Here is a 19,167-nt window from a genome sequence, read left to right on the forward strand (position 1 = left end):
TACTTACAAAATGATCATATATGTTTAAGAAGACATTGTCTCTATTCTTACCTAGCATGGAATTTCTAATTTGACATACATGTAAGTTCAGATACGTGAGTTCCTCAGCTTTCTCCCACTAAATGATAACAATGAGGTAGCTAAAAGCTGGGGATATACACTAGCTTGCCCCCAAAAGGAGTACAATCCTTTTCACAACTAAGGATGAAAGGTGGACAAGAGTTGCTTGAAAGTCTTTGTTTTCATGAGTAAGGGTTTTTTATTATTATTATTATTTCTTTTTAAAAATTTTTAGGTGTGAAATGGTGCACTTAAAGAGCAGATGTTTTCCTTTGTGGCAGTCTCCGTATGCCGGGGTCGGCTGTTGCTTGTCTCTGCCCCAGCACGGGAAAAAGTGGTTCTGGGTAGGCCGCGCTCTCGAAGAAGGAGTCTGGACTCTTGCTTTAGGTCTTCAGTCGAGTTTATTATTTCTTATCTACAAAGATTTTCTGTCTGTCCAGCCGAGGTCTGATCAGCAAGACAGCCAAAGGCACTCTCCCCCGCCCACGAGGCAGTTGTCTCTTTTATAATGAAAATTACGTATTAGATATTTACCTTTACTTCCCAATACTTTCTGCCCTTGTTGGCAAGTGTACTCTTTCTATGAACCAATCCACACATGCCAACGTCATCCTGAACATGGATGCCAAGGAGAAGAAAGAAGAAGGACAGGGCACGCCCAAATTCCTCCATCTTGGGACTCCTGATCCATGCACAGAATTCTAGACCCCCCTGTACAACACATAAAACCCCCCTGTACAGTGCATTCTAACTTAAGTTCTAACAAGTGAATAACATCCCCTCACCATTCAGACCTGAAATTCTCTCATCTCCTCACCTTCAGGTGTCATTTCTTTAAAAGGATCAAAGTCAAGCCACCAGGTACTTTTGGCAACATTCCAGGGCCTCCGAGCCCCCCAAGGGTTGTCTCGGTAGCTCTGGACATCCGGAGTGATGTACTGAGTTCCCACATCCGTATTTAAATACCTTTTTCTTTTAGTCAGCTCTGTTGCTTGTTTACCTAGTCTCCACAGTCTAAGTGTGCAGTGACTTGATGTTATCCAAATACTTTTATTACAAGCACACTTATTCATACACATTGTAAAAACCTCATAAAAAACAATACATCCAATTGACTGCTCTGGTAATTTGTTGCACATATCTGTCCCACCTATCCTACTGTTTGCAGTTAAATGTCAAATTCTAATCCTCCTGTGCTTTGTTTTATACTGCTCCTAATGCTTCACCCAATCATGAAAAAGAGGAACAGAACGTAATGTGTTTGAAGTGTGGAATTAACTTTCAGATCTTGAAATAAATGGGAAAGTGTATGTCTTCTAGTTCTCCTACAACTGTAAGGTTTCTGGGCTCACTTAATGAAATCTATGTCTATTTAGTTAGTGCTTCATGTGAGGAACACAATATTTTACTGAAATAGCAAGTGTAAAACAAAGAGTAGATAATAAATAGAAACTAGATGACAGGAAAACCTGCACTTGGCAAAATCTGAAGCCATTTCAAGCAGTGATTCACTTCTCAACTGTATGATATTTCAACATCTTAAATTTTAAAGAGACAATTAAAAATACTTCTTTTTAATGATTTTTTAAGGTAAACTTTATCCCTTGATTTGATACTGTCAGAGTTTATGTTAAATTAATATGTAGAATAATTTTTGTTGAGGGAGACCTCATCTAGTCCAACAACCTACTCAAAGCAAGGCTGACTCAAAGCAGTGAACAGACCAAAAGGTTTGTCAGCCACTTTCCAAGTCACCCATGCAACCCATACTTCCCGTCTTGGCTGTAAGGGTGCATAGGATACTGTGTCAAAGATCTTTCTGAAGATGAAGGGCACTTAAACCACCTCTCCCCTCATCCACTAATTTATTTATCCCATCACAGAAAGCTCACTGGGCTGATCACAAATTCCCTCACTAAATGCACTAAATGCACTGACTGCTCCTCATTATCTTGTCCTTCATGAGCCTGGACACAGTTCCTAGTTTGATTTGCTTGTAGTTGTCCAGTTTGTTTTGTTGGGATTGTCCACCTTCAATACTAAAGTTTGTCCTGATCACAGAAGCAGGACTTACACACATATTGGTTAGCAACAGATTCACTGTCCTGCTCCAAGCTGCACAGATCATATGCAAACAGTTCCCAAAAAACTTGAAGACATGGTTTGCCTTTTCTTATATTCCATTTTTCCCCCCTCTTCCAAGTTCTGTCCCTTTACCACATTATTTCATCTTAAAATATTCTACTGCTGTCTTCCCTTAGTGTCTTTTCCCAGTTTTTGTTAACTTTACATATTTATTTGTTATTTATAAGAGCTTGTCCCAGAAATGTCTTTCTTATTCATGACTTCTGTCATGTCACACTGCCCTTATTTTTTAAATGTGTAGTGTTTAGCCAGACTCAAGCTGCTACTTTTTGGTGATGTCAGAGGCTGGGATTAATCATCTGCATTCAACCATTAATGTTTCCAATCGAGTGAGAAAACACTGATTATGCCTGTAATTCCCCAGAGCCTATTTCTTGTCTTTGAAGATGAGTGTGACATTTGCCTTTTTCCAGTCATCAGGGAGCTCTCCTGATGTCTCCAGCCACTCAAAGGTGGTAGAGAACAGCCTCACAATAATATTAAACAACTCTTTTACTGTCCCTGGATGCATTTTGTCAAATCTCATGCTTATTTTAACACTAAGAATTTAAATTTCATTATATTATTATGAAAGATTGACATTCAAAGAAAAGCAAATACTACTGTAATTCCTAACAAAATCAGTCAATTTCTTAGCAGTTTCTCTTTTCCACAATAAGTATATTGGGGGTTTTTTTGTTGCTTTGTTTTGGTTTTTTTTACTCAAGATTAGTAACAAGATTGTGAATTTAGATCTGATTTCAAAAGGTTCTTGGTTTGTAAATGCAGGTTATACTTATTCCAGCAGCTGATTCGAATGGTATCCATGAAGGTGGCAGTTCTCCTGCAAATGATGACAGAGCATGTATGAAGGATGTAATGCAGTGGTGCTCTGAAAATCTGTGCAAAGTCACAGGCTGGTATTTTGAAACCTTATGAAATTGTGCTATAGGGTAATAAGTAGGATGTTAATTTTCTGCACTAGTAAAGCATTTGAGCTAAAAGAAATTAAACATCATGTAGCAACAAGAATCATTGGTTAGAGAACTAGATAGATTTGGAAAGGAATATTTAGGTAAGGAGAAAGATTTATTTTTAATTGGAACTCCATCTTAAAAAGTCAAATTATTATATTGATTTGAACAATTAACATGATACTTTAAATAGATGCAGCTTTAGAAATCAGAACTATAGGAAAGGGTATATTGGCTTTTTTTTCTGTTTGGGCTTTTTGATTATTCCCTGGAGTTTTGCTTTGTTTAGCTTTTCCTAATATACTTCATTGCATGTGACAAATAGGACAAATTTACATCCTAGATTTACAGAGTCACTCCTAATTGATGTATCAGAAGTGAAAATTGCTATTTGCCATTGTCCAACTTTGAAAATCAAGTTTGATGCTAAATGATCTTGCTGCAGTCCTAGTAAATCCAATTGCCAAAGTTTGAAAAGTTCTAGTTATTCCTTGACTTACAGGAATGATGTTTAATAACTGTGTAAATAAGACCAGATCCATGTCTTAGGCAAATTCTGAAAGTTATAGAACTCATAAAATTATGTTGGTTTGTTTGTGGTTTTCTTAAACCAGGGGAAAAAAGCCACTATTTTTACTTTATATCAAACTTAAAGCAGACATTATTTTAAGAATTATTATTTTTAAAATTTGTATTAGCAAAATCTAAAAAGTGCAACTTAATGTAGTTTTCCTATCTAATCCAGGTACATGTATGAATAGCTCAAAGTGAACAGTGATGAGACTTCAGCCATTCTGACCTTAGTTAAAAGTAAATTCTAATATTGTTTTCAAGCGTGTGAAAGCTGAGTTTATGGAAAGAGTTTCATGCTAACACTCTTGTGAAACAGAGCCTAGTTTTGTGGGTAAGAAGGTCGCTGTTTTTATACGGTTTTTTTCTTTCTAGGGTTTGTTTCTTTGTTGAAAACTTTTAGAGAAAATTTAAATGTAAATGAACAAATTACAACAAGATAAAATCAACACTCATACTAGCATTGCAGCATCTGGATAAGCAGTTGTGAATTTTTTACAACCTGACTTTAGAGGTCTTTATTTTCTGTTAATTGACACTTATGGCTGCTTTATTTGTTTCCTCGTCTTAAACTTTGGTTTTGATGTATTTAAATCCACAGGCAAACAAGGAAGAAAAGGCAAAAAAGACCCGAATATTTTTAGATGTGAGTAGTAAAAGGTGTTATGTCGGGATTTTTTGGTTTAGTGTGCAAAATGAGGTACCAATTTCAATCTTATCTGATGTAACTTCAAAAATATTTTGATCCTAGACAAAGTATTTGTGTATAAGAAAAAAAAAATACAAAACAAGAAAGACACTAACTCCATTAGGAGCATATTGACCAGAACATAGTGGACAGTAGTAATATGAAAGCTTTACCACAAAATTCTGCTTCCTTTTTGTACTAATAGTACAACAGAAATACCTTAAGAGAAGAAAAGCTTCTATATTTCAATTATATCACTTTTTGTGTTTTTCCTTTTGTCTTCATCCTGAAACTGTTGATTATTACTAACATTTACCACACTTAGAAAGAATAACTTTCTTCCTTACACTGATATCAGTTCATTGTCATACAGTCAGTCATATTTTGACCCTTTCAATAAAATTCCTCTATTTCTAGTTTTTATTTACCTCTTCCAGAAAAATTTACTTTCTCCTTTTTCTTATAGCAAGTGCCTATTTAACCAACAGCTCTTACTATCTTGCTACTTGTCTTGTTCCTCAGAGCTGTTCCCTTCAGGGTCTAATGAGACATCCAGCATCCTGGTAAGGATGGAAATGCAGAACCTCATGTAGCAAAAGCTCTAATACAGAAACCCTTGGCATATTTTGGCAAGGGATGAAAAAGACTGGGAGTTCATTTTTGACTTCCTGACTTTAAACAGGTCAAGCCCCCCCATTAAATCAAATTTTCTTGAAATAACATAGTCACGATTACAATGCTTTTAAAAAAACAAAATTGTGATTTCTTTGATTGTGTTCAGAAGCATGACTGAAGTGCATAAACTACTGGACAGAAATTTTTCATAGAAAGCGGAACCACAGAAGTTTATCTCACCATTGTGATGCCTTGAGAAGGCTGACCTAGAACAGAGTCTAGACAGAGTTAAAGAATAAAGTAGGTATTTATTAGGAGGTCTCAATGGATACACTTTGGGCAGTGCGAGAGCTCAGCCAGGGCTACACCCAAGATGAACCCAAAATGATCACAAAATAGACTGCAGGTCACAAGGTCTCACAGTTTTATAAGTTCTGGTCCATTTGCACATTGGAGTTAATTGTCCAGTTATAGCTTTAGCTTATGAGGTCCCATTCTTTTTGTTTTTTTGTCTTCATTACACTGTTGTTTATGCTTTTAGGCCTGAAACTTGGATCAGTTGTCCTTGGTCCCAAGCTAGAGAAGGAATTGTTTTTTCTACCTCTACCTCTACCTCTCTTCTACCTCTGTGAAGAGAGCATACCATCCCCTAACATGAAGCTCAGAACTTCACACTAAAGGAGCACAGAATCTGAAAAATACAAAAACTAAAACTTAAAGTGTCAGTGGATTCAGATTTAGTTAACTGGAACAAGGCACAGAACAGGAAGATGAAATATTAAAATTTTATGTAACTTCACATCTTTTCTCTCTGAAATTGTGTGCTGCCTTGATGGCAGAGCCTGAAAAAGAAAGAAGTTCAGGGTCTGGCCTGCTGTCCCAGGCACTCACTGATTTAAGCCCAGTCTCAGGAGCACGACATTAATCCTGGAAGCATTCTTCCCTGTCCTGGTCCATGTTCTCCATGAATTCTGTGAAAGGACAGTCCAGGGATAGTAATTCACAGGAAATGTAATCTTTTATTTTTAGTGGTTATGTAAAATTACCACTAGACTTCCAAGCCATCTGTTTTAAATTTTGATGGTATGCAGTATATCTATAGTGAGATACTTTGACAGTGAACTGCATCATCACTGTACACCATATATTTGTTCCAGTAAAAGTTCATTAGTATTCACAGGGTTCCTCTGGCTCTGTGATACTACCAGAAAATGTCAAATTGTTCTTAGAATTTATAAGAAGGTATAAAATTCATGAGCTGAGACAATGAAAATCCCAAAGAATTGATGGCTGCCATATATTGTACTCATTTTGGCATATGATTTTTTTATGTCTACAGAAATGAAGGCTAGTCACCTAACCTTTCATCAAGTCAGCATTTTCTGAAATACAAAGACATGAAAAGTGCTTACTAATGATTGCTTGGCACCCATCCTAATATATCTAGAATGAGAAAAGAAAAAAAACCCAGCAAGTTCTATAGCATGACATCCCAATTCCATTTTATCCTTCAATAAAGCTTCCTTCAGTCTACATGCCATTATGCTCTTGAATCTTGATAAGAAGAGAATGTCCTATGTTCTTCCATAACCTAGAAATTTAACTTGTTTTTTTTTTAATAAGGTAGATATGTTAATGAGAGAGGGTATCAAATCCGTGTAAAAAGACAGAAAATAGATACTTCACTGAGGCGTCTTGTACCTAATTTGGACTCCAACCAAATGTCTGTCTATTACAAAATGTAATTTTCTGATTTAAAAAGCTGTTGCAGAAAAAATCAGTACTGATAGATAAAGAAGAACCAATTATAGAACAAATATGCTCTGCATAGGTACAAATGGTCACAAGCTGCGCTTGCTTAATATGCACGCTGCTTATAATCCCCTATTGGATAAACTTTGAAAGTAGGTGTGAGTAAGTTCTATCTGGAAAAATTTGAGGTAGACAAGTAGAAATGATCAGGAAAAATTAAAGTATTTTAATTGTTGTAAAAAAAAAATAAATATATAGATAATCATGAAAAGAGTATGGTGTGCTTAGAAACACACCTTAAAAATCATAATCAAAAAAGATGAAGGTAACTAAAAAAATAGAAAATACAGAAAAATTATATTAGATTAGATTTATAAGTACTTTAAATATAAAGAGCAAAGAGATTTTGGAAAAAGGTTTCAATGCATTTCTGGGAAGAAACATGGGATTTCTTTGTTTTAGTTTCAAAATAAATAAATCTGTAAAGATTTTTTTTCTCTTGTATTTGGAAACTGACAGATATATCCAGATCACAGAATGATGATGACATAGTATCCATTCCAGAAATCATTACAGGGCTACAAAATAAGTGATCTTTAAATACTTTAAAGTAATTTTAATCTCAGAATTTCTAAAGAACTAGCAGGGTTTTTCCCCAGGGAGGTTCTCAGCTGCTAATACTTGGAGTTGCCTTCAGTAAATCTTGAACTGGTGTAAGAGTTTCAGAAGGGTAGAATTTTTACAGGCAGAAATTGTTTAGTTTGTCTAGTTTAAATCAAACCAATATTAAAGTGGTTTATTGATTTATTGCCACAAAATTGATTGGAACCCGTGACCCATATCTATAACAAGAGATCACACTCAATTCTAGATACTTGCAAATTTTTATGAAATTATTCCAAAATGTTGAAATCCCTCTCTAGTACTAATCTCAGCTGAGCACATCCCTGTTGTAGGAGATGCATGCCCAGGTGTCCCCCACCTCCACTCTCAAAGGCCAGGTGGCAGCCAGGGGAGGTGATTGAGACCCCCTGAGGGGAGGTTCTGGGATGTCCCCATGCTGGCATTGCACAAACTGGGTGCAGCAGCTGGGAGTGCCTATGGAGAAGCAGAGCCCCCAGGCCATGCAACAATATCTAGAAGGGTCTCCACCCAGCTCCCCTTCTCTCCCATTCACCACATTCACCACAAATCTATGTTCATCAGCATTTCTGTTTAGCTGACTTTTTTTTTTTTAAGTGTCTTCTGGTAAGTCTGATAATTACTCTTTAATTTGGTAAATGGCTGTTTTCCTCTTTACCTACATCAGATTTTGACAAATGCCATCTCAGGCAGTTCAGACATCCCACGCAACCACAACCTTACTCTCACTCCTGTCTTGTTGGCTGCTGTTATCCTGTTATCCTTGGCCTATTTGCCAAGGCTGGACCCTGTGAGCACACCCTGTAGTGAAAAGAAAAAAAGAAAAAAGAACATAATATAAATAATTTAAAATGGTAAAAGGGCCAGGCTGTGTGACAAGAATCCTATTGCAATTATCTTAAATTGTAGGAAAAAATAATGGAATTGCTCGTGCAGGACTTGAATAATCAACAATTAACTTGGGGATAACGTTACTAATATCAGCATGACTTTACAGAAAATAGAGTTTGAGAAATTAAACATGTATTGTCTTTTACAATTTAACACCATATAATAAGGCTGAACTGATGGAACATAGTTCTGCAAGGCACTTGATTCCTTCCAAGTGGAAATTCGATTAAGAAACTGTCTTATGACATAGTTATGGTACATGCCAAATGGATTAAAAACTAGTCTCAAAAGACTGGTAAATGGGAAGTAATCATGCAGCAGGTGTGACTTGTGTGCAATCTCTGGTAGAATAAGTTTTTTAATCATACTTTTACCCAGTTGAAAAGACAGCAAAAACCACTGATAAATTCTGTAGATGGCACAAAGATGCTGGAACTCATTAATGCAGAATAAAACAAGACATTGGTATCAAAATAGAAAACAAATACCAAAATAAGAGTCAAAATGTGGCTCTTCTAGCTATAACATCTAACACATTGATAATAAGCACTTCAGCATGGGAGAAAAAGGTGTAACAAAATCTGAAGTCTGGAAGCTTAAGTGAGAAAAAGCAAACCTCAAAATAGAGAATATTTTCTACAGTGAGGCCATTAGGAACAGTGTACCAAAAGTTTCAGTCAAAATTTCTAAAGTAAACCTTGGATGTTATCATAAAGGATATTTTCTAGCTCTGCCCAGACTTAATTCAAGGAAATTCTATGGTCTGTTGTAACAAACCAGAATGGAATTTTTTCTGGACCAGCTGCGGAAACTCCCAAAGACAGAGATTTACAGACTCTTGAATAAATACAATAAAACAAGAAAAATTTTAATTTTAATTTTATTAAGGTCCCTAAAGATTTATGTCTGATATTAGTAATAAATCTATACAAATTACACAAATGGCCTGGTTTTGTCTGCACCTTTGGAAATTAGATGAGCAAAACCCACCCCTAATGACAAGCATGGCTTGATTTAGCCAACAAAATACCAGGGTTTTTTCAATGACATTTCCAATTAAATAAAAGAGAGAGGCAACAGGACTTAAAAACACTCTAAAGCACAGAATATTTTTAGATATATTTCTTACAAGGTCTTATTTACATTTATCTAGATATTAACAAAACTGGTAATAATCTGTAAGAATAAAATGAACATGTGAATCAGTATTATTTTATCTTTCTATGTTACAGAAGCAAAAGATTTCCCTATAAGGTCCATAACTTCTTTTTTTATCGCAACCTACTTTTTCATTCCAGACAAGCAGAGATGTATTTGAACCCACCTTTCTGACCATCAGAGGCATAATGTTATTTGTCCTTAATGAAAAAAAAAAAAAGACAGACAACATAATAATGCTATTAGCTTAATACCATCCTAATGTCTAAAGTGTTTTTTTTTTGTTTTTTTTCTTAGAATGAAATTAGCACTGGTGCAAAGGGCTACAATCAAATTTGTTTGGAGAAAGTGCACTGTTCTTGCTGGAATCACTGCTTCTTGAAACTTTGATTAGTGATCTCATTCATCTTCTGTAGCAGTTATGTTCTACTTTGCAGTAGTATGTCAAATGATGATCCACACATCCACCACATTTCTGAATGTTTTCTCTTCAGATAAATGTTGCAAAATTTAGCAGAGAATATGTTAGCACTTCTGTAATTCCTTCCTCAAATGATTAATCCCTGATGCTTCTTTATTTTGTGTCTGGGCTGACACCAGTTCAGAAAAGATTAAGATTTTACTGCACTCATATTTCAGATCCTTATTTCAGTAGTTGCAGCCAGGATTCTTTCTCTTATATCAGGGTGTAGCAACTACCATCCTCTCACATTACCCTGAAATGCTGTTCTCCTCATGGGCATTCTGCAATTTCTCTTCCCAAGTAAATAATCTTTCCAGATATGAGCTGAACCACACAGAGGTCTTAAAATAATTTGAAAAGTTTCATTACTGTACCTTTTACAGTTACTTGTGTAGCCCAATACATGTTTCTAAAAGAATATATGGAAATGAGGTGCTTTTGTATGCATCTAAATAAAATGTAGTTTTAATATGAAGTTTTAAAAACAGTATAATATTAGAACATATATAATTTTTACCTTCTTCACCCAATTCTAGTCAGGCTGTAGCTGCAGAGGGAATTTGCTTTACAATGCAAGCACATCTCTAGCAATATCTTATGGCACAAAAAAACCCAGTAGATTTTTAATTTGCATAACATTACACTTATTTGCATAAAATATTGCCCAGTGGTACTAAGAGCACCAGTTTCTCCCTAAGCCCCAATTAATTAATCTGTGTCCCTCCAGACTTAAAACAATTTATTATGCATTCTTAGTATAGTAACAGCAATTAATTATATGCTTCCTAGCCCCACATCAATCATTGTGTGCCCTCCAGACAGCTTTGCACCTCTCCTAGCCCCACATCTGGCTGGAAACACTCCCTCCTCTTTTTCCATAGATGAAGAGGCCTTCTGCAATTTTGCCAGCCAGCAAAGAGCTCTAGGAGCTCCCTGTCCTTCTTGTCCATCAAGGTCTGAAGTTTTAGGACTGGTAGGGTAAAACCTCAGCAGCCATACTACTGTATATCTAAGGACTGGAAGAGGAGTGCAACTAATATTTTGTGTCCTTTCCTTTTTTTTCCCATCCCTTTTTGTGAACTGAATAGAAATGTTTGCCTATTGCTGCAGCCACACTTGGGAGCAAGAACTGCAGTCAGCCTGGAATGATCCAACCATATAAACCACTATCCAGATATTAGTTAAGTGTAGGGAATTAAAATTGTAAAGGGAAATATAAGTAGTAGCTGGAGAAAATATAAGTGGCAGCTTAAGAAATATGATGGATAAGGAAATATGTTGTATCAACCTCTTTACAGAATTAACTTGTAAGTGTGTTTGCCATTTACTTATTATTCATGGTCTGTGTGAAACTACACCTTTTGCTCTGGGGATGAAAAGATAAATTAATGTCCCATATCTATCTAAGTGTTCATGGATTAGATTATAATTTTTAGCTAAGCAACATTATTCAAGGGAAGAGGTGAGGAAAGGTGAGGTTTCCAAAGGTTTTTCTTTTTCCTTTACTTTCAATACAAAGGTGAAGTTCATGGCTGCAGGAAAGGAGTAGGGGGAAATTAAAAAGATGCCTTCCTTCCCGAGACCTCCCTTGGCTGAGTAAGGTCAATACACCGAGGAAGAAGCACTCTGACATGACTCAAAAAATTAAACCTTTCTTCTCTCCTTCCTTTTTACTCTAGCTTCTAGAATAATTTTAAATCCTTCTCCATGGTATCTGTTACTTGTATGGTGTTTCTAGGCTCCATTAGGTGCACTGTACATCATTCTTCAGTTCTGTTCATTAAATTTAAACTGTGCATGCCATAAAATAACTATGGATTTTAAGTTTGCAGGGGGAAAAAACTTTCTTTTTCCCTGCAACACTTCTTATATGTTGAATATTTATATCCATTTGTGTTTGTTTTGACACAAGAAGTATAGGCCTGCCAAAGGTCCCATTGGGACTATAAACTCAAGCTCTAACAAACTAACTTAGCTAAGTTTTTTTATTTACTGCTGCCTATCACTGTTCTGTCCTTATGCCCCCAGGGCTGAATCAGCACTTTAAAAGAATTCTTTTGCCCCTTACTGAGAGATGGGCCCCAAAGAAGCAAGCAAGAACAGGGCAGTATTTGCCCAGGACTTTTACAGAGAGGATAGGTCATTAAATCATTTTTAAAGAGCAATGAAAATGTGTGTTGAATGCTATAGACAAGACAATTTGGTGGGAATGGGAGAGGAGAGACATTTTTCTACCTTAGCAGGATGATCTGCCTCTTTTTTATCTCTTTACTCCTTACACACTGTCATGAAGACAGAGACCAGAAATGTATCTATGTTCAGTTCTGTTGATGCTGTGCAGTTCAGTAACTTTGCTAAATCTGCAGCCTTCACAGGAAAATTATTGCTTGTTTTCGTTTTCAGAAAAAATAATTTTATTTTTTTCTGATCTGTTTCAGGAGCTGCTACTAGATAGAATTCTTGAAAGCTGTATTAAGATTCTGTTTCCCCTTTTCTTCTCTGTCCACTCAGTGATGGTCCTTCCATCCAAGAGGGAAAAATAATTTAAGTCATAACTATCTTTCACTCATAAAAATATAAACAGATCTTTTACTTCCCTTAGGTTTCCCTCCAGAAAGCTTATTCACTTAATTTTGCTAGATTTCTGTAGATTGCATCTTTCCCCATGAACAGTATTTAAACCCTGGCTTGCTCATCATGTGGCTTCTGGATCACATCTAGTCTATCATGCTGAAATAAAATACCATTTTTGATAGCACAGGAAACGATATAGATGGTTGGCATTGACGATGCTGTTGTTGAATAGCATTGTTAGGTCAGGAGGCCTATTTTTTGTCATATAAGCTGGGAGCAGAGATGGTCTTGCTGGCTTCTGTAGGCTGTCCTGAAAACAATGCTTTTCATGGGAAACCAGGCACGACTTCAAAGGAAAGCAACAGGATCCAGTGCAAGGAGCTGCTGGAAGTTTATGACTGAAAATTAGTCCTTTCCCTCCTGTGGTGGCATCTTGGAAAAGCTGGAGTGAAGTCAGCAGGAAAGCAGCATTTCAGACATCCTGGGAGGTGAAGAATATAGGTGAGAGGTGTGTGGCTAGAGCAGGGGAGTGAGGTGTGTCTGCTGGGGTGAATGAACACTCATGCTCGGAAAGGAGTGGAGCAAAGAAAAACTGGGCAAATTGGGAACCTGAGCACTAAGAAAGAGATGTGAATTCGTCTGAGGCAAATGTTCACAGATCTCACACCTTGGTTACTTCCAGGACTGGGAATTGAAATAAAGCAAGGCTATCCTCAAGGAAACTGTGGGGTTGCATGGATCACTGGAAGGTAGCTGCACAATAAACCAGAGGATCTTTCTGAAAACATGGCATGAAACAGCGAATATTCAATCTGTGATGAAAATGAGGGGGATATAATTTCTGAATGATCTTTAGAAAAGATAACTGAACAGCTGGCAGGCACTAACTACATCTCAATAGTGTTGCTATCTGCCCTTCCTTGCTGAGTTTCAGGCAATTGAGAGGATCCAGGACAAGAGACATAAAGCTGAATGATGATAGGTAACACTTAAAACTTTTAAGTCTAGGAATACTTTGGTCTCAAAGAGATATTAAGGTTTCACGAGGTTCCTATGACTCATTCAAACATGTTTTGTTATATTAAAACAAAGTCAACTTCTTCTAAAACTCTGCTTTCACAGCTGGAGCTGTCTCTTTTCTTTACTCTTTATAAAAAGTCCAGAAACATTGCTGAATGAGAGTACAAACAAACGTATATGGCAAATGTCTATTGTTACTACACCCAATATTTCTCTCAAATTGCACTAAATAGTCTTTCTCCTCAGTTCAAAGTCTTATGAAAGACCAGGGAGTGAGTGAAGATGAACTTCTTAACAGTTGAAGAAAAGGTTGATGTGGGCAAAAAGGAAAACTTTTAAAAATTCATTACCTTGAGATTTCATTCTCTACTGAACACATCTGTGCTTTGATGATAGGGACATTTGGCAGACTTGCTTTTATACTGAACTTCTACTATTTTGAGTGTTACTGCTAGTTTTGGACACTAAAGTAGGCAAGGATCCAAAAAGAATTTATTTCCCACTAAGCTTGGAAGGGTGGTCTACCTTGTCGCATTACATTTAAACTTGTCCACAGTGATGCACATCTCTGTGACCTGCAGGTATGCTTACATGCAGCACCTATGAATGAAATCACTATGCTAAAATAAGTGTTCTAGCTAGTTCAGAGCTCACAAAGAGCACATCACAGTGGGGCTGTGCTCTCTGTGCATGTTCCTCACAAACAGAGGAAGATTTGTCCTCATCAGGGTCTTCTTTAGCACTGTTTCCTCCTGTCTAAGTGATTGCATCCTTCTGAGAATCTTAAAGTTCACTGAAACAACAGGATGATTAATTCAAGAGGCATATATATATTTTGTAAGTGGGTGTTTCAAAGACTGGCTGAGGAGACTAGTTGGAGAGCTGATCTGGTTAGCAGTGATTCTCCTACAGAGCAGATTTCTAATATCACATATTGGTCAGAGTTTTCCATGGAATCCCAGGGTCATAACATTGTTGTGACATCTTTTAGTCCAACTTCCCTGACTAAGAATGCCTTAAAAACAATTTATTTTTATGAATTTGGAGTTGCTTGGAAAAAAAATTAGACAATGCTTTAAATATTACTAAAGATAGATAAATAGACAAGCAAATAAGTTAAAGCAAGACCATCTACTTAACATGTTAAATTTGACCAGTTGCACAGTGCATTACCATGATGTTCAGGCCAAATGCTCTAATCTGCTCATATTTTATTTTGGTTTCTCTTTTTTATGATAGATGTTACTTGCTTTATTTGCTAGCTTTGCTTCAGATTATTGCCTTAGTGATATTTGCTCTTGTCAAGGTTGCTATTGATGTTTTCCCTACCTGCTCAAAGCATTGTCAAGACAGAATTTGACAGCATGAGTGCACGAAGTCCAACTCATCTGGGAATGTTCAGATTTACACATAAACCCTGCAAGGTACATTCTGCCTGAAAGGCAAAATTACCCAATCATTTGGGTTTATTGTAAGACCATCTGTGAAACACAAGTAAAGGTGGGCTGATGCATCCCACATTCATCAGACTCATTACATATGCTCTCTCCTAGGAATAAATGTGGCCCAGTTGAACTTGCAGATATCTGACAGAATAAGTACGGATCTCATAGAACTTTTAATTTGATGATAAGTTTTCACATTAAATAAGCATAGGATTGGACAGGTTTGATAATCTCTTTTTTTTTTACTGTAAGTACTCAGTGCTGGATTTTTTTTCTTAAGCCTAACATAATTTTTTATTTATTAATTTATTTTTCATTTATTTGCATTTGCAAAAAACAATATTGTTTATTGTTGATATTTATTATTTGCATGCAATTATATTTATAAATCTACTGCAAAAACTATAATTGCCTCTATTCCTTAAGTGTTTTTAGGAATAGTGAGTGGTATTTATCCCATTATGAGCAAACAAGCCTTTTCCTTTTCCTGAATCATGAAAAAAACTGTGTCAGGCAGGCAGCAAACCTATTTTTCTGATGCCTGAAATTTCTTAGTAGCCCACATAAGAGTGTTGCCTGAGATTTTGCAAGTCTTATCAATTATCTCTCTACAACATTACACTAATGTAGTCACTTCAGCTCTTCTTTTAAAGGTGGCAAATAATGTAAAAATTAAATAAATTTGCTGGGTATTTTGAATGTCTCAACCAGTGCTGCTGGCTAAAGAATAGCAAATTTTCCATCAAAATTTCCTATCAAAAATTTTCCATCAAAAACCCTATCAAAATTAATAATATTTTCTATCAAAATTAATTCATTCCAGTTGTTATTAGAAATGCCAGCTACATGAATTAAAGCAAACGTCTGTAACATTATTTGACTGGTAAATAATTTTAACTAAAAAAACCCACAAAATCTGCTACTTGTTCTAGAACATTAATTTTCTCTTTCAAATTACAACTAGAGCTGATGCTTGATAATGTTCATTTTTTATATCCTAGTACATGTGTTTTCTTTAAATAATTTTTTTTTTTTCGCAGAAGACATCTCTGAGTTACAAAACTCTTTCACATGAGGATCAATATTCCTTTTATGCCCACAGAATGTGTTTTAGATTTAACAAGTCATTCTCATCAGCAAAATCACATTCGATTTCAGGGAGTTCAAGAATAAACCTTATTATACCAAACACTCTCAGGTATGGCGTCACTTTACCGCATGAATGAAAAAATGAGAAATGGTTGAAATCACACAGGAGTTGTAAAGCCTTTTGCACATCTTCATGGCTTTTCTTCTTTAGAATAGTTATATGACCTAGCTCTTTATGCCAGCAGTAAGGACAACCATACAGAAAACCCTGCACACCTTGAAACTTCCCTGAGCCATGTCTGGAGCCCAGAGCTCAGCTTCTGTGCACAGCCTTGTCCCTGATCATAAACCAAGTTGTACCATCACTGGGAGGACGTAATCTTGCAGGATGCTTTTGAAGTTAGACAGAGGAATTTAACATTTGAGAGATATTTTAGACAAAAATAAACGTAATTAAATCATCCATAAGAGTTAAAATGAATATTTGCCAAAGTAATTCTGGGTAAAATATCTTAATGTACCCATACTGCCAACTGTTTCATTTGACTGCATTTGATTCAGATCTTTACTTAGATAGAAGCAGCTTTAGACTTTTTTCATTCTTTATGACCTTTAAATGTCATTTGTTATGAAAATTGACTACTGATCAACATATTTTTTCTGTACTGAGAGCTATAATCCTGCAGGGTTCATATTTAAAGACGCTAAAGAGCTATATGCTGGGAAGCTGGAAGAAGGGCTGCCAATCAAGTTACATACGGACTGTTTCCAGTATAGCAGATGATTTGGAAATTGCCAAATATTATAGTAGACAACTTGCTTGCATATTTGTGCAGTAGAACAGTTTTAATTATAAAACTGTTTATTTATAAACAGTTTTATTTATGCAACTTTTTTCATTAGATATTTAGACATGGATTTAAAGCTTTAAAAAATCAGGATTTTTTAAAATATAATTGTAAGCTTATAAAGAAGAGCTTTTTACCTGCACAAGAAGAACACTCAAAAAAAGATAGCATGTGTAGGCTCAGTGTGCGTTATACCAAAATCTGTAGTTCAAATGTCTTATTGTTTTTAGGTTATACCTCCACATAGTCATTAACCCAGAAGATGCTGCAGAAAGTTTCCTCTGAGAAGTTACTACAAGGAATATTTGGAGGGATTTGTTTGGGTTTTGTTCATTTTTAATTTGGGATTTTTTATTTGTTTTTAATTGTAAGCCACTCACTTAAGATGACACTTTTCTGCAGAATTGTAAGGACTGCAATGAAACCTTCACCATAATGGTCATCCTAGATCTAGATGGGGTCTCTTCTATCACCCCCCTTTCCCCATTTTCTCTGAAACAGGAGAGAGACATTTTTGGAAAAAGATATTCACACTACAAAGCACCAGAGTCTATTATTTACAGCACTGACCTGGATTAAGTCCTGCATCAGGCTGATACAAGAGAGACCGGAATCTGGCTTTCTGAGTTTTTAAATGAATACCCTAATTACAAGGTTGGAAAATTTTCTGCAGTCAGAATTGCTCCTCTTTGTGGAGTGAAAATGAGTGATGGATCTCTATTACAGATTTTGAAATGTAAACTTGATTGCAGAATTTCAATATTGGAAAGGAATGACATTTTTCAGTAAATAGAAAAAAAACCCCAAATGAGATAAAATAACAACAGCAAAATACTACAACTTCTAATATGACAGAAAGGTAAAAAAAATTACCTTGTTATCTTTTCTATCATAAAATGTCAGTGTCATTCATTGGAAGGTTTTAAGTTCTTTTTGGTTTGCTTTGATTATGTATGTGTCTTGGTTTGGTATTACAGTTCAGCATTTGAATCAAAGACCATTAAAATATAATCCTGTTTTGAACTTCCATTTTTTGCAATAGATTGCCAGTGTCTCAAAGAGGTAGGGTATCAGAAATCAAAATAGATGATAAACTTAAAAGAAGGAAAAGAATGCAAAAAACTTCACACTTATCCTGGAAGAGGACAGGAAAAAAAAACCAGATTCTTTCACACCTGTGCCTTTTATTTGGAGGATACTGTGTTTATATCACTTTCTAAAACTGTGATTATAAAGGCTTGGGCAGAAATATTTTGCTACTTAGAACTTAGCCATATATTTGACTTTGGTGAGTCTATCCTCTCACCTGGTTTTCTAGTCAGGAGCTGCATAGGGAGCATGGGAACAATCCATGGGAACAATCTTTATACTTGTTTCATAGTATATTAATATTTTTATTCTGATTTCTAGCTTCAGGAATCAGGAGTAGTGGGGTGTTGGGTGTGGGCAGGTTGGTTGGTTGGTTGGTTGGTTTGGTTTTGGGTATTTTAATGAATGAAAGGAAGTTATCAGAAATTGAGTTTGGTGCTTAGGGCTTGCAAAGGGGGTTGCTCTGTCTCCTTTCCCCACCCTAGCTTTTAACCCAAAACGTAGCCTTTATTATTAACCTTCTAAAAATTTATTAGCACATAGTTTGTACTATTGCTACAAAATTGTAGCTCAAAGTGAATTATTAATTTTAAGTGAGATTTCCTTAGTCTTTACTTCAAGAGTTCTTTTGAACAGCGAGGAGTTTGGTTTTATGAGGATCTGAACTGAGTTTACTACTCAGCATTTCTTTCTGTCATTCACAATAGACATGTATGAGTCAACCATTTTGCATTTTTTTATGAAGAGTAACTGCAGCCTTAAGAGAAGACAAAATTACCTTGTTCTGATAGCAATAGCTTTAATCAGGAAATTAGGCAACACAGGTCTTATTGACTGTCTCATCCTGGCCTTTTGCTCTTTTCACCAGTGAATACGTTACTTTCCATGTATCCTTTGTTGACAGATGCAGAGTCTGAGATCACTTAAAAACATAGCAAAAAAAACCAAACAAACAAACAAACACAAACCAAAGAAGAAACCATACTTTTTCCTTGTCATTAAATTAGCTGTGCTAAAATTCCTTTTCAAATTTTTGCTCTGTGTTTCTTAAAATTTATGTTTAGATGTGGAGATAACCAATTTACACTGATATACAATGCAGAATTAGCATATGTAATTTCTCTATGCTTATATATTACTTTTACAATTCTATTACTTGAAATTC

General features: G+C 35.8%; 1 protein-coding gene and 2 long non-coding RNA genes across 7 annotated transcripts in view; 2 read left to right on the top strand and 1 right to left on the bottom strand.

Moving 5' to 3' along the window:
- RALYL (RALY RNA binding protein like) overlaps window positions 1-19,167 on the top strand; it is a 376,689-nt gene that overhangs the window by 198,011 nt on the left and 159,511 nt on the right. The window lies entirely within an intron of this gene.
- Window positions 5,872-14,196, bottom strand: LOC135289638 (uncharacterized). The gene is made up of 3 exons (XR_010352392.1): window positions 13,882-14,196; window positions 8,088-8,226; window positions 5,872-6,002 (listed from the first exon to the last, which is right to left on the bottom strand). It is a non-coding gene; the product is annotated as an uncharacterized LOC135289638 (long non-coding RNA).
- LOC135289635 (uncharacterized) lies at window positions 14,207-16,156 on the top strand. The gene is made up of 4 exons (XR_010352391.1): window positions 14,207-14,368; window positions 14,838-14,955; window positions 15,085-15,129; window positions 16,017-16,156. It is a non-coding gene; the product is annotated as an uncharacterized LOC135289635 (long non-coding RNA).

The sequence above is a fragment of the Passer domesticus genome, chromosome 1 (assembly GCF_036417665.1).
Source record: "Passer domesticus isolate bPasDom1 chromosome 1, bPasDom1.hap1, whole genome shotgun sequence".
NCBI lineage: Eukaryota > Metazoa > Chordata > Aves > Passeriformes > Passeridae > Passer > Passer domesticus.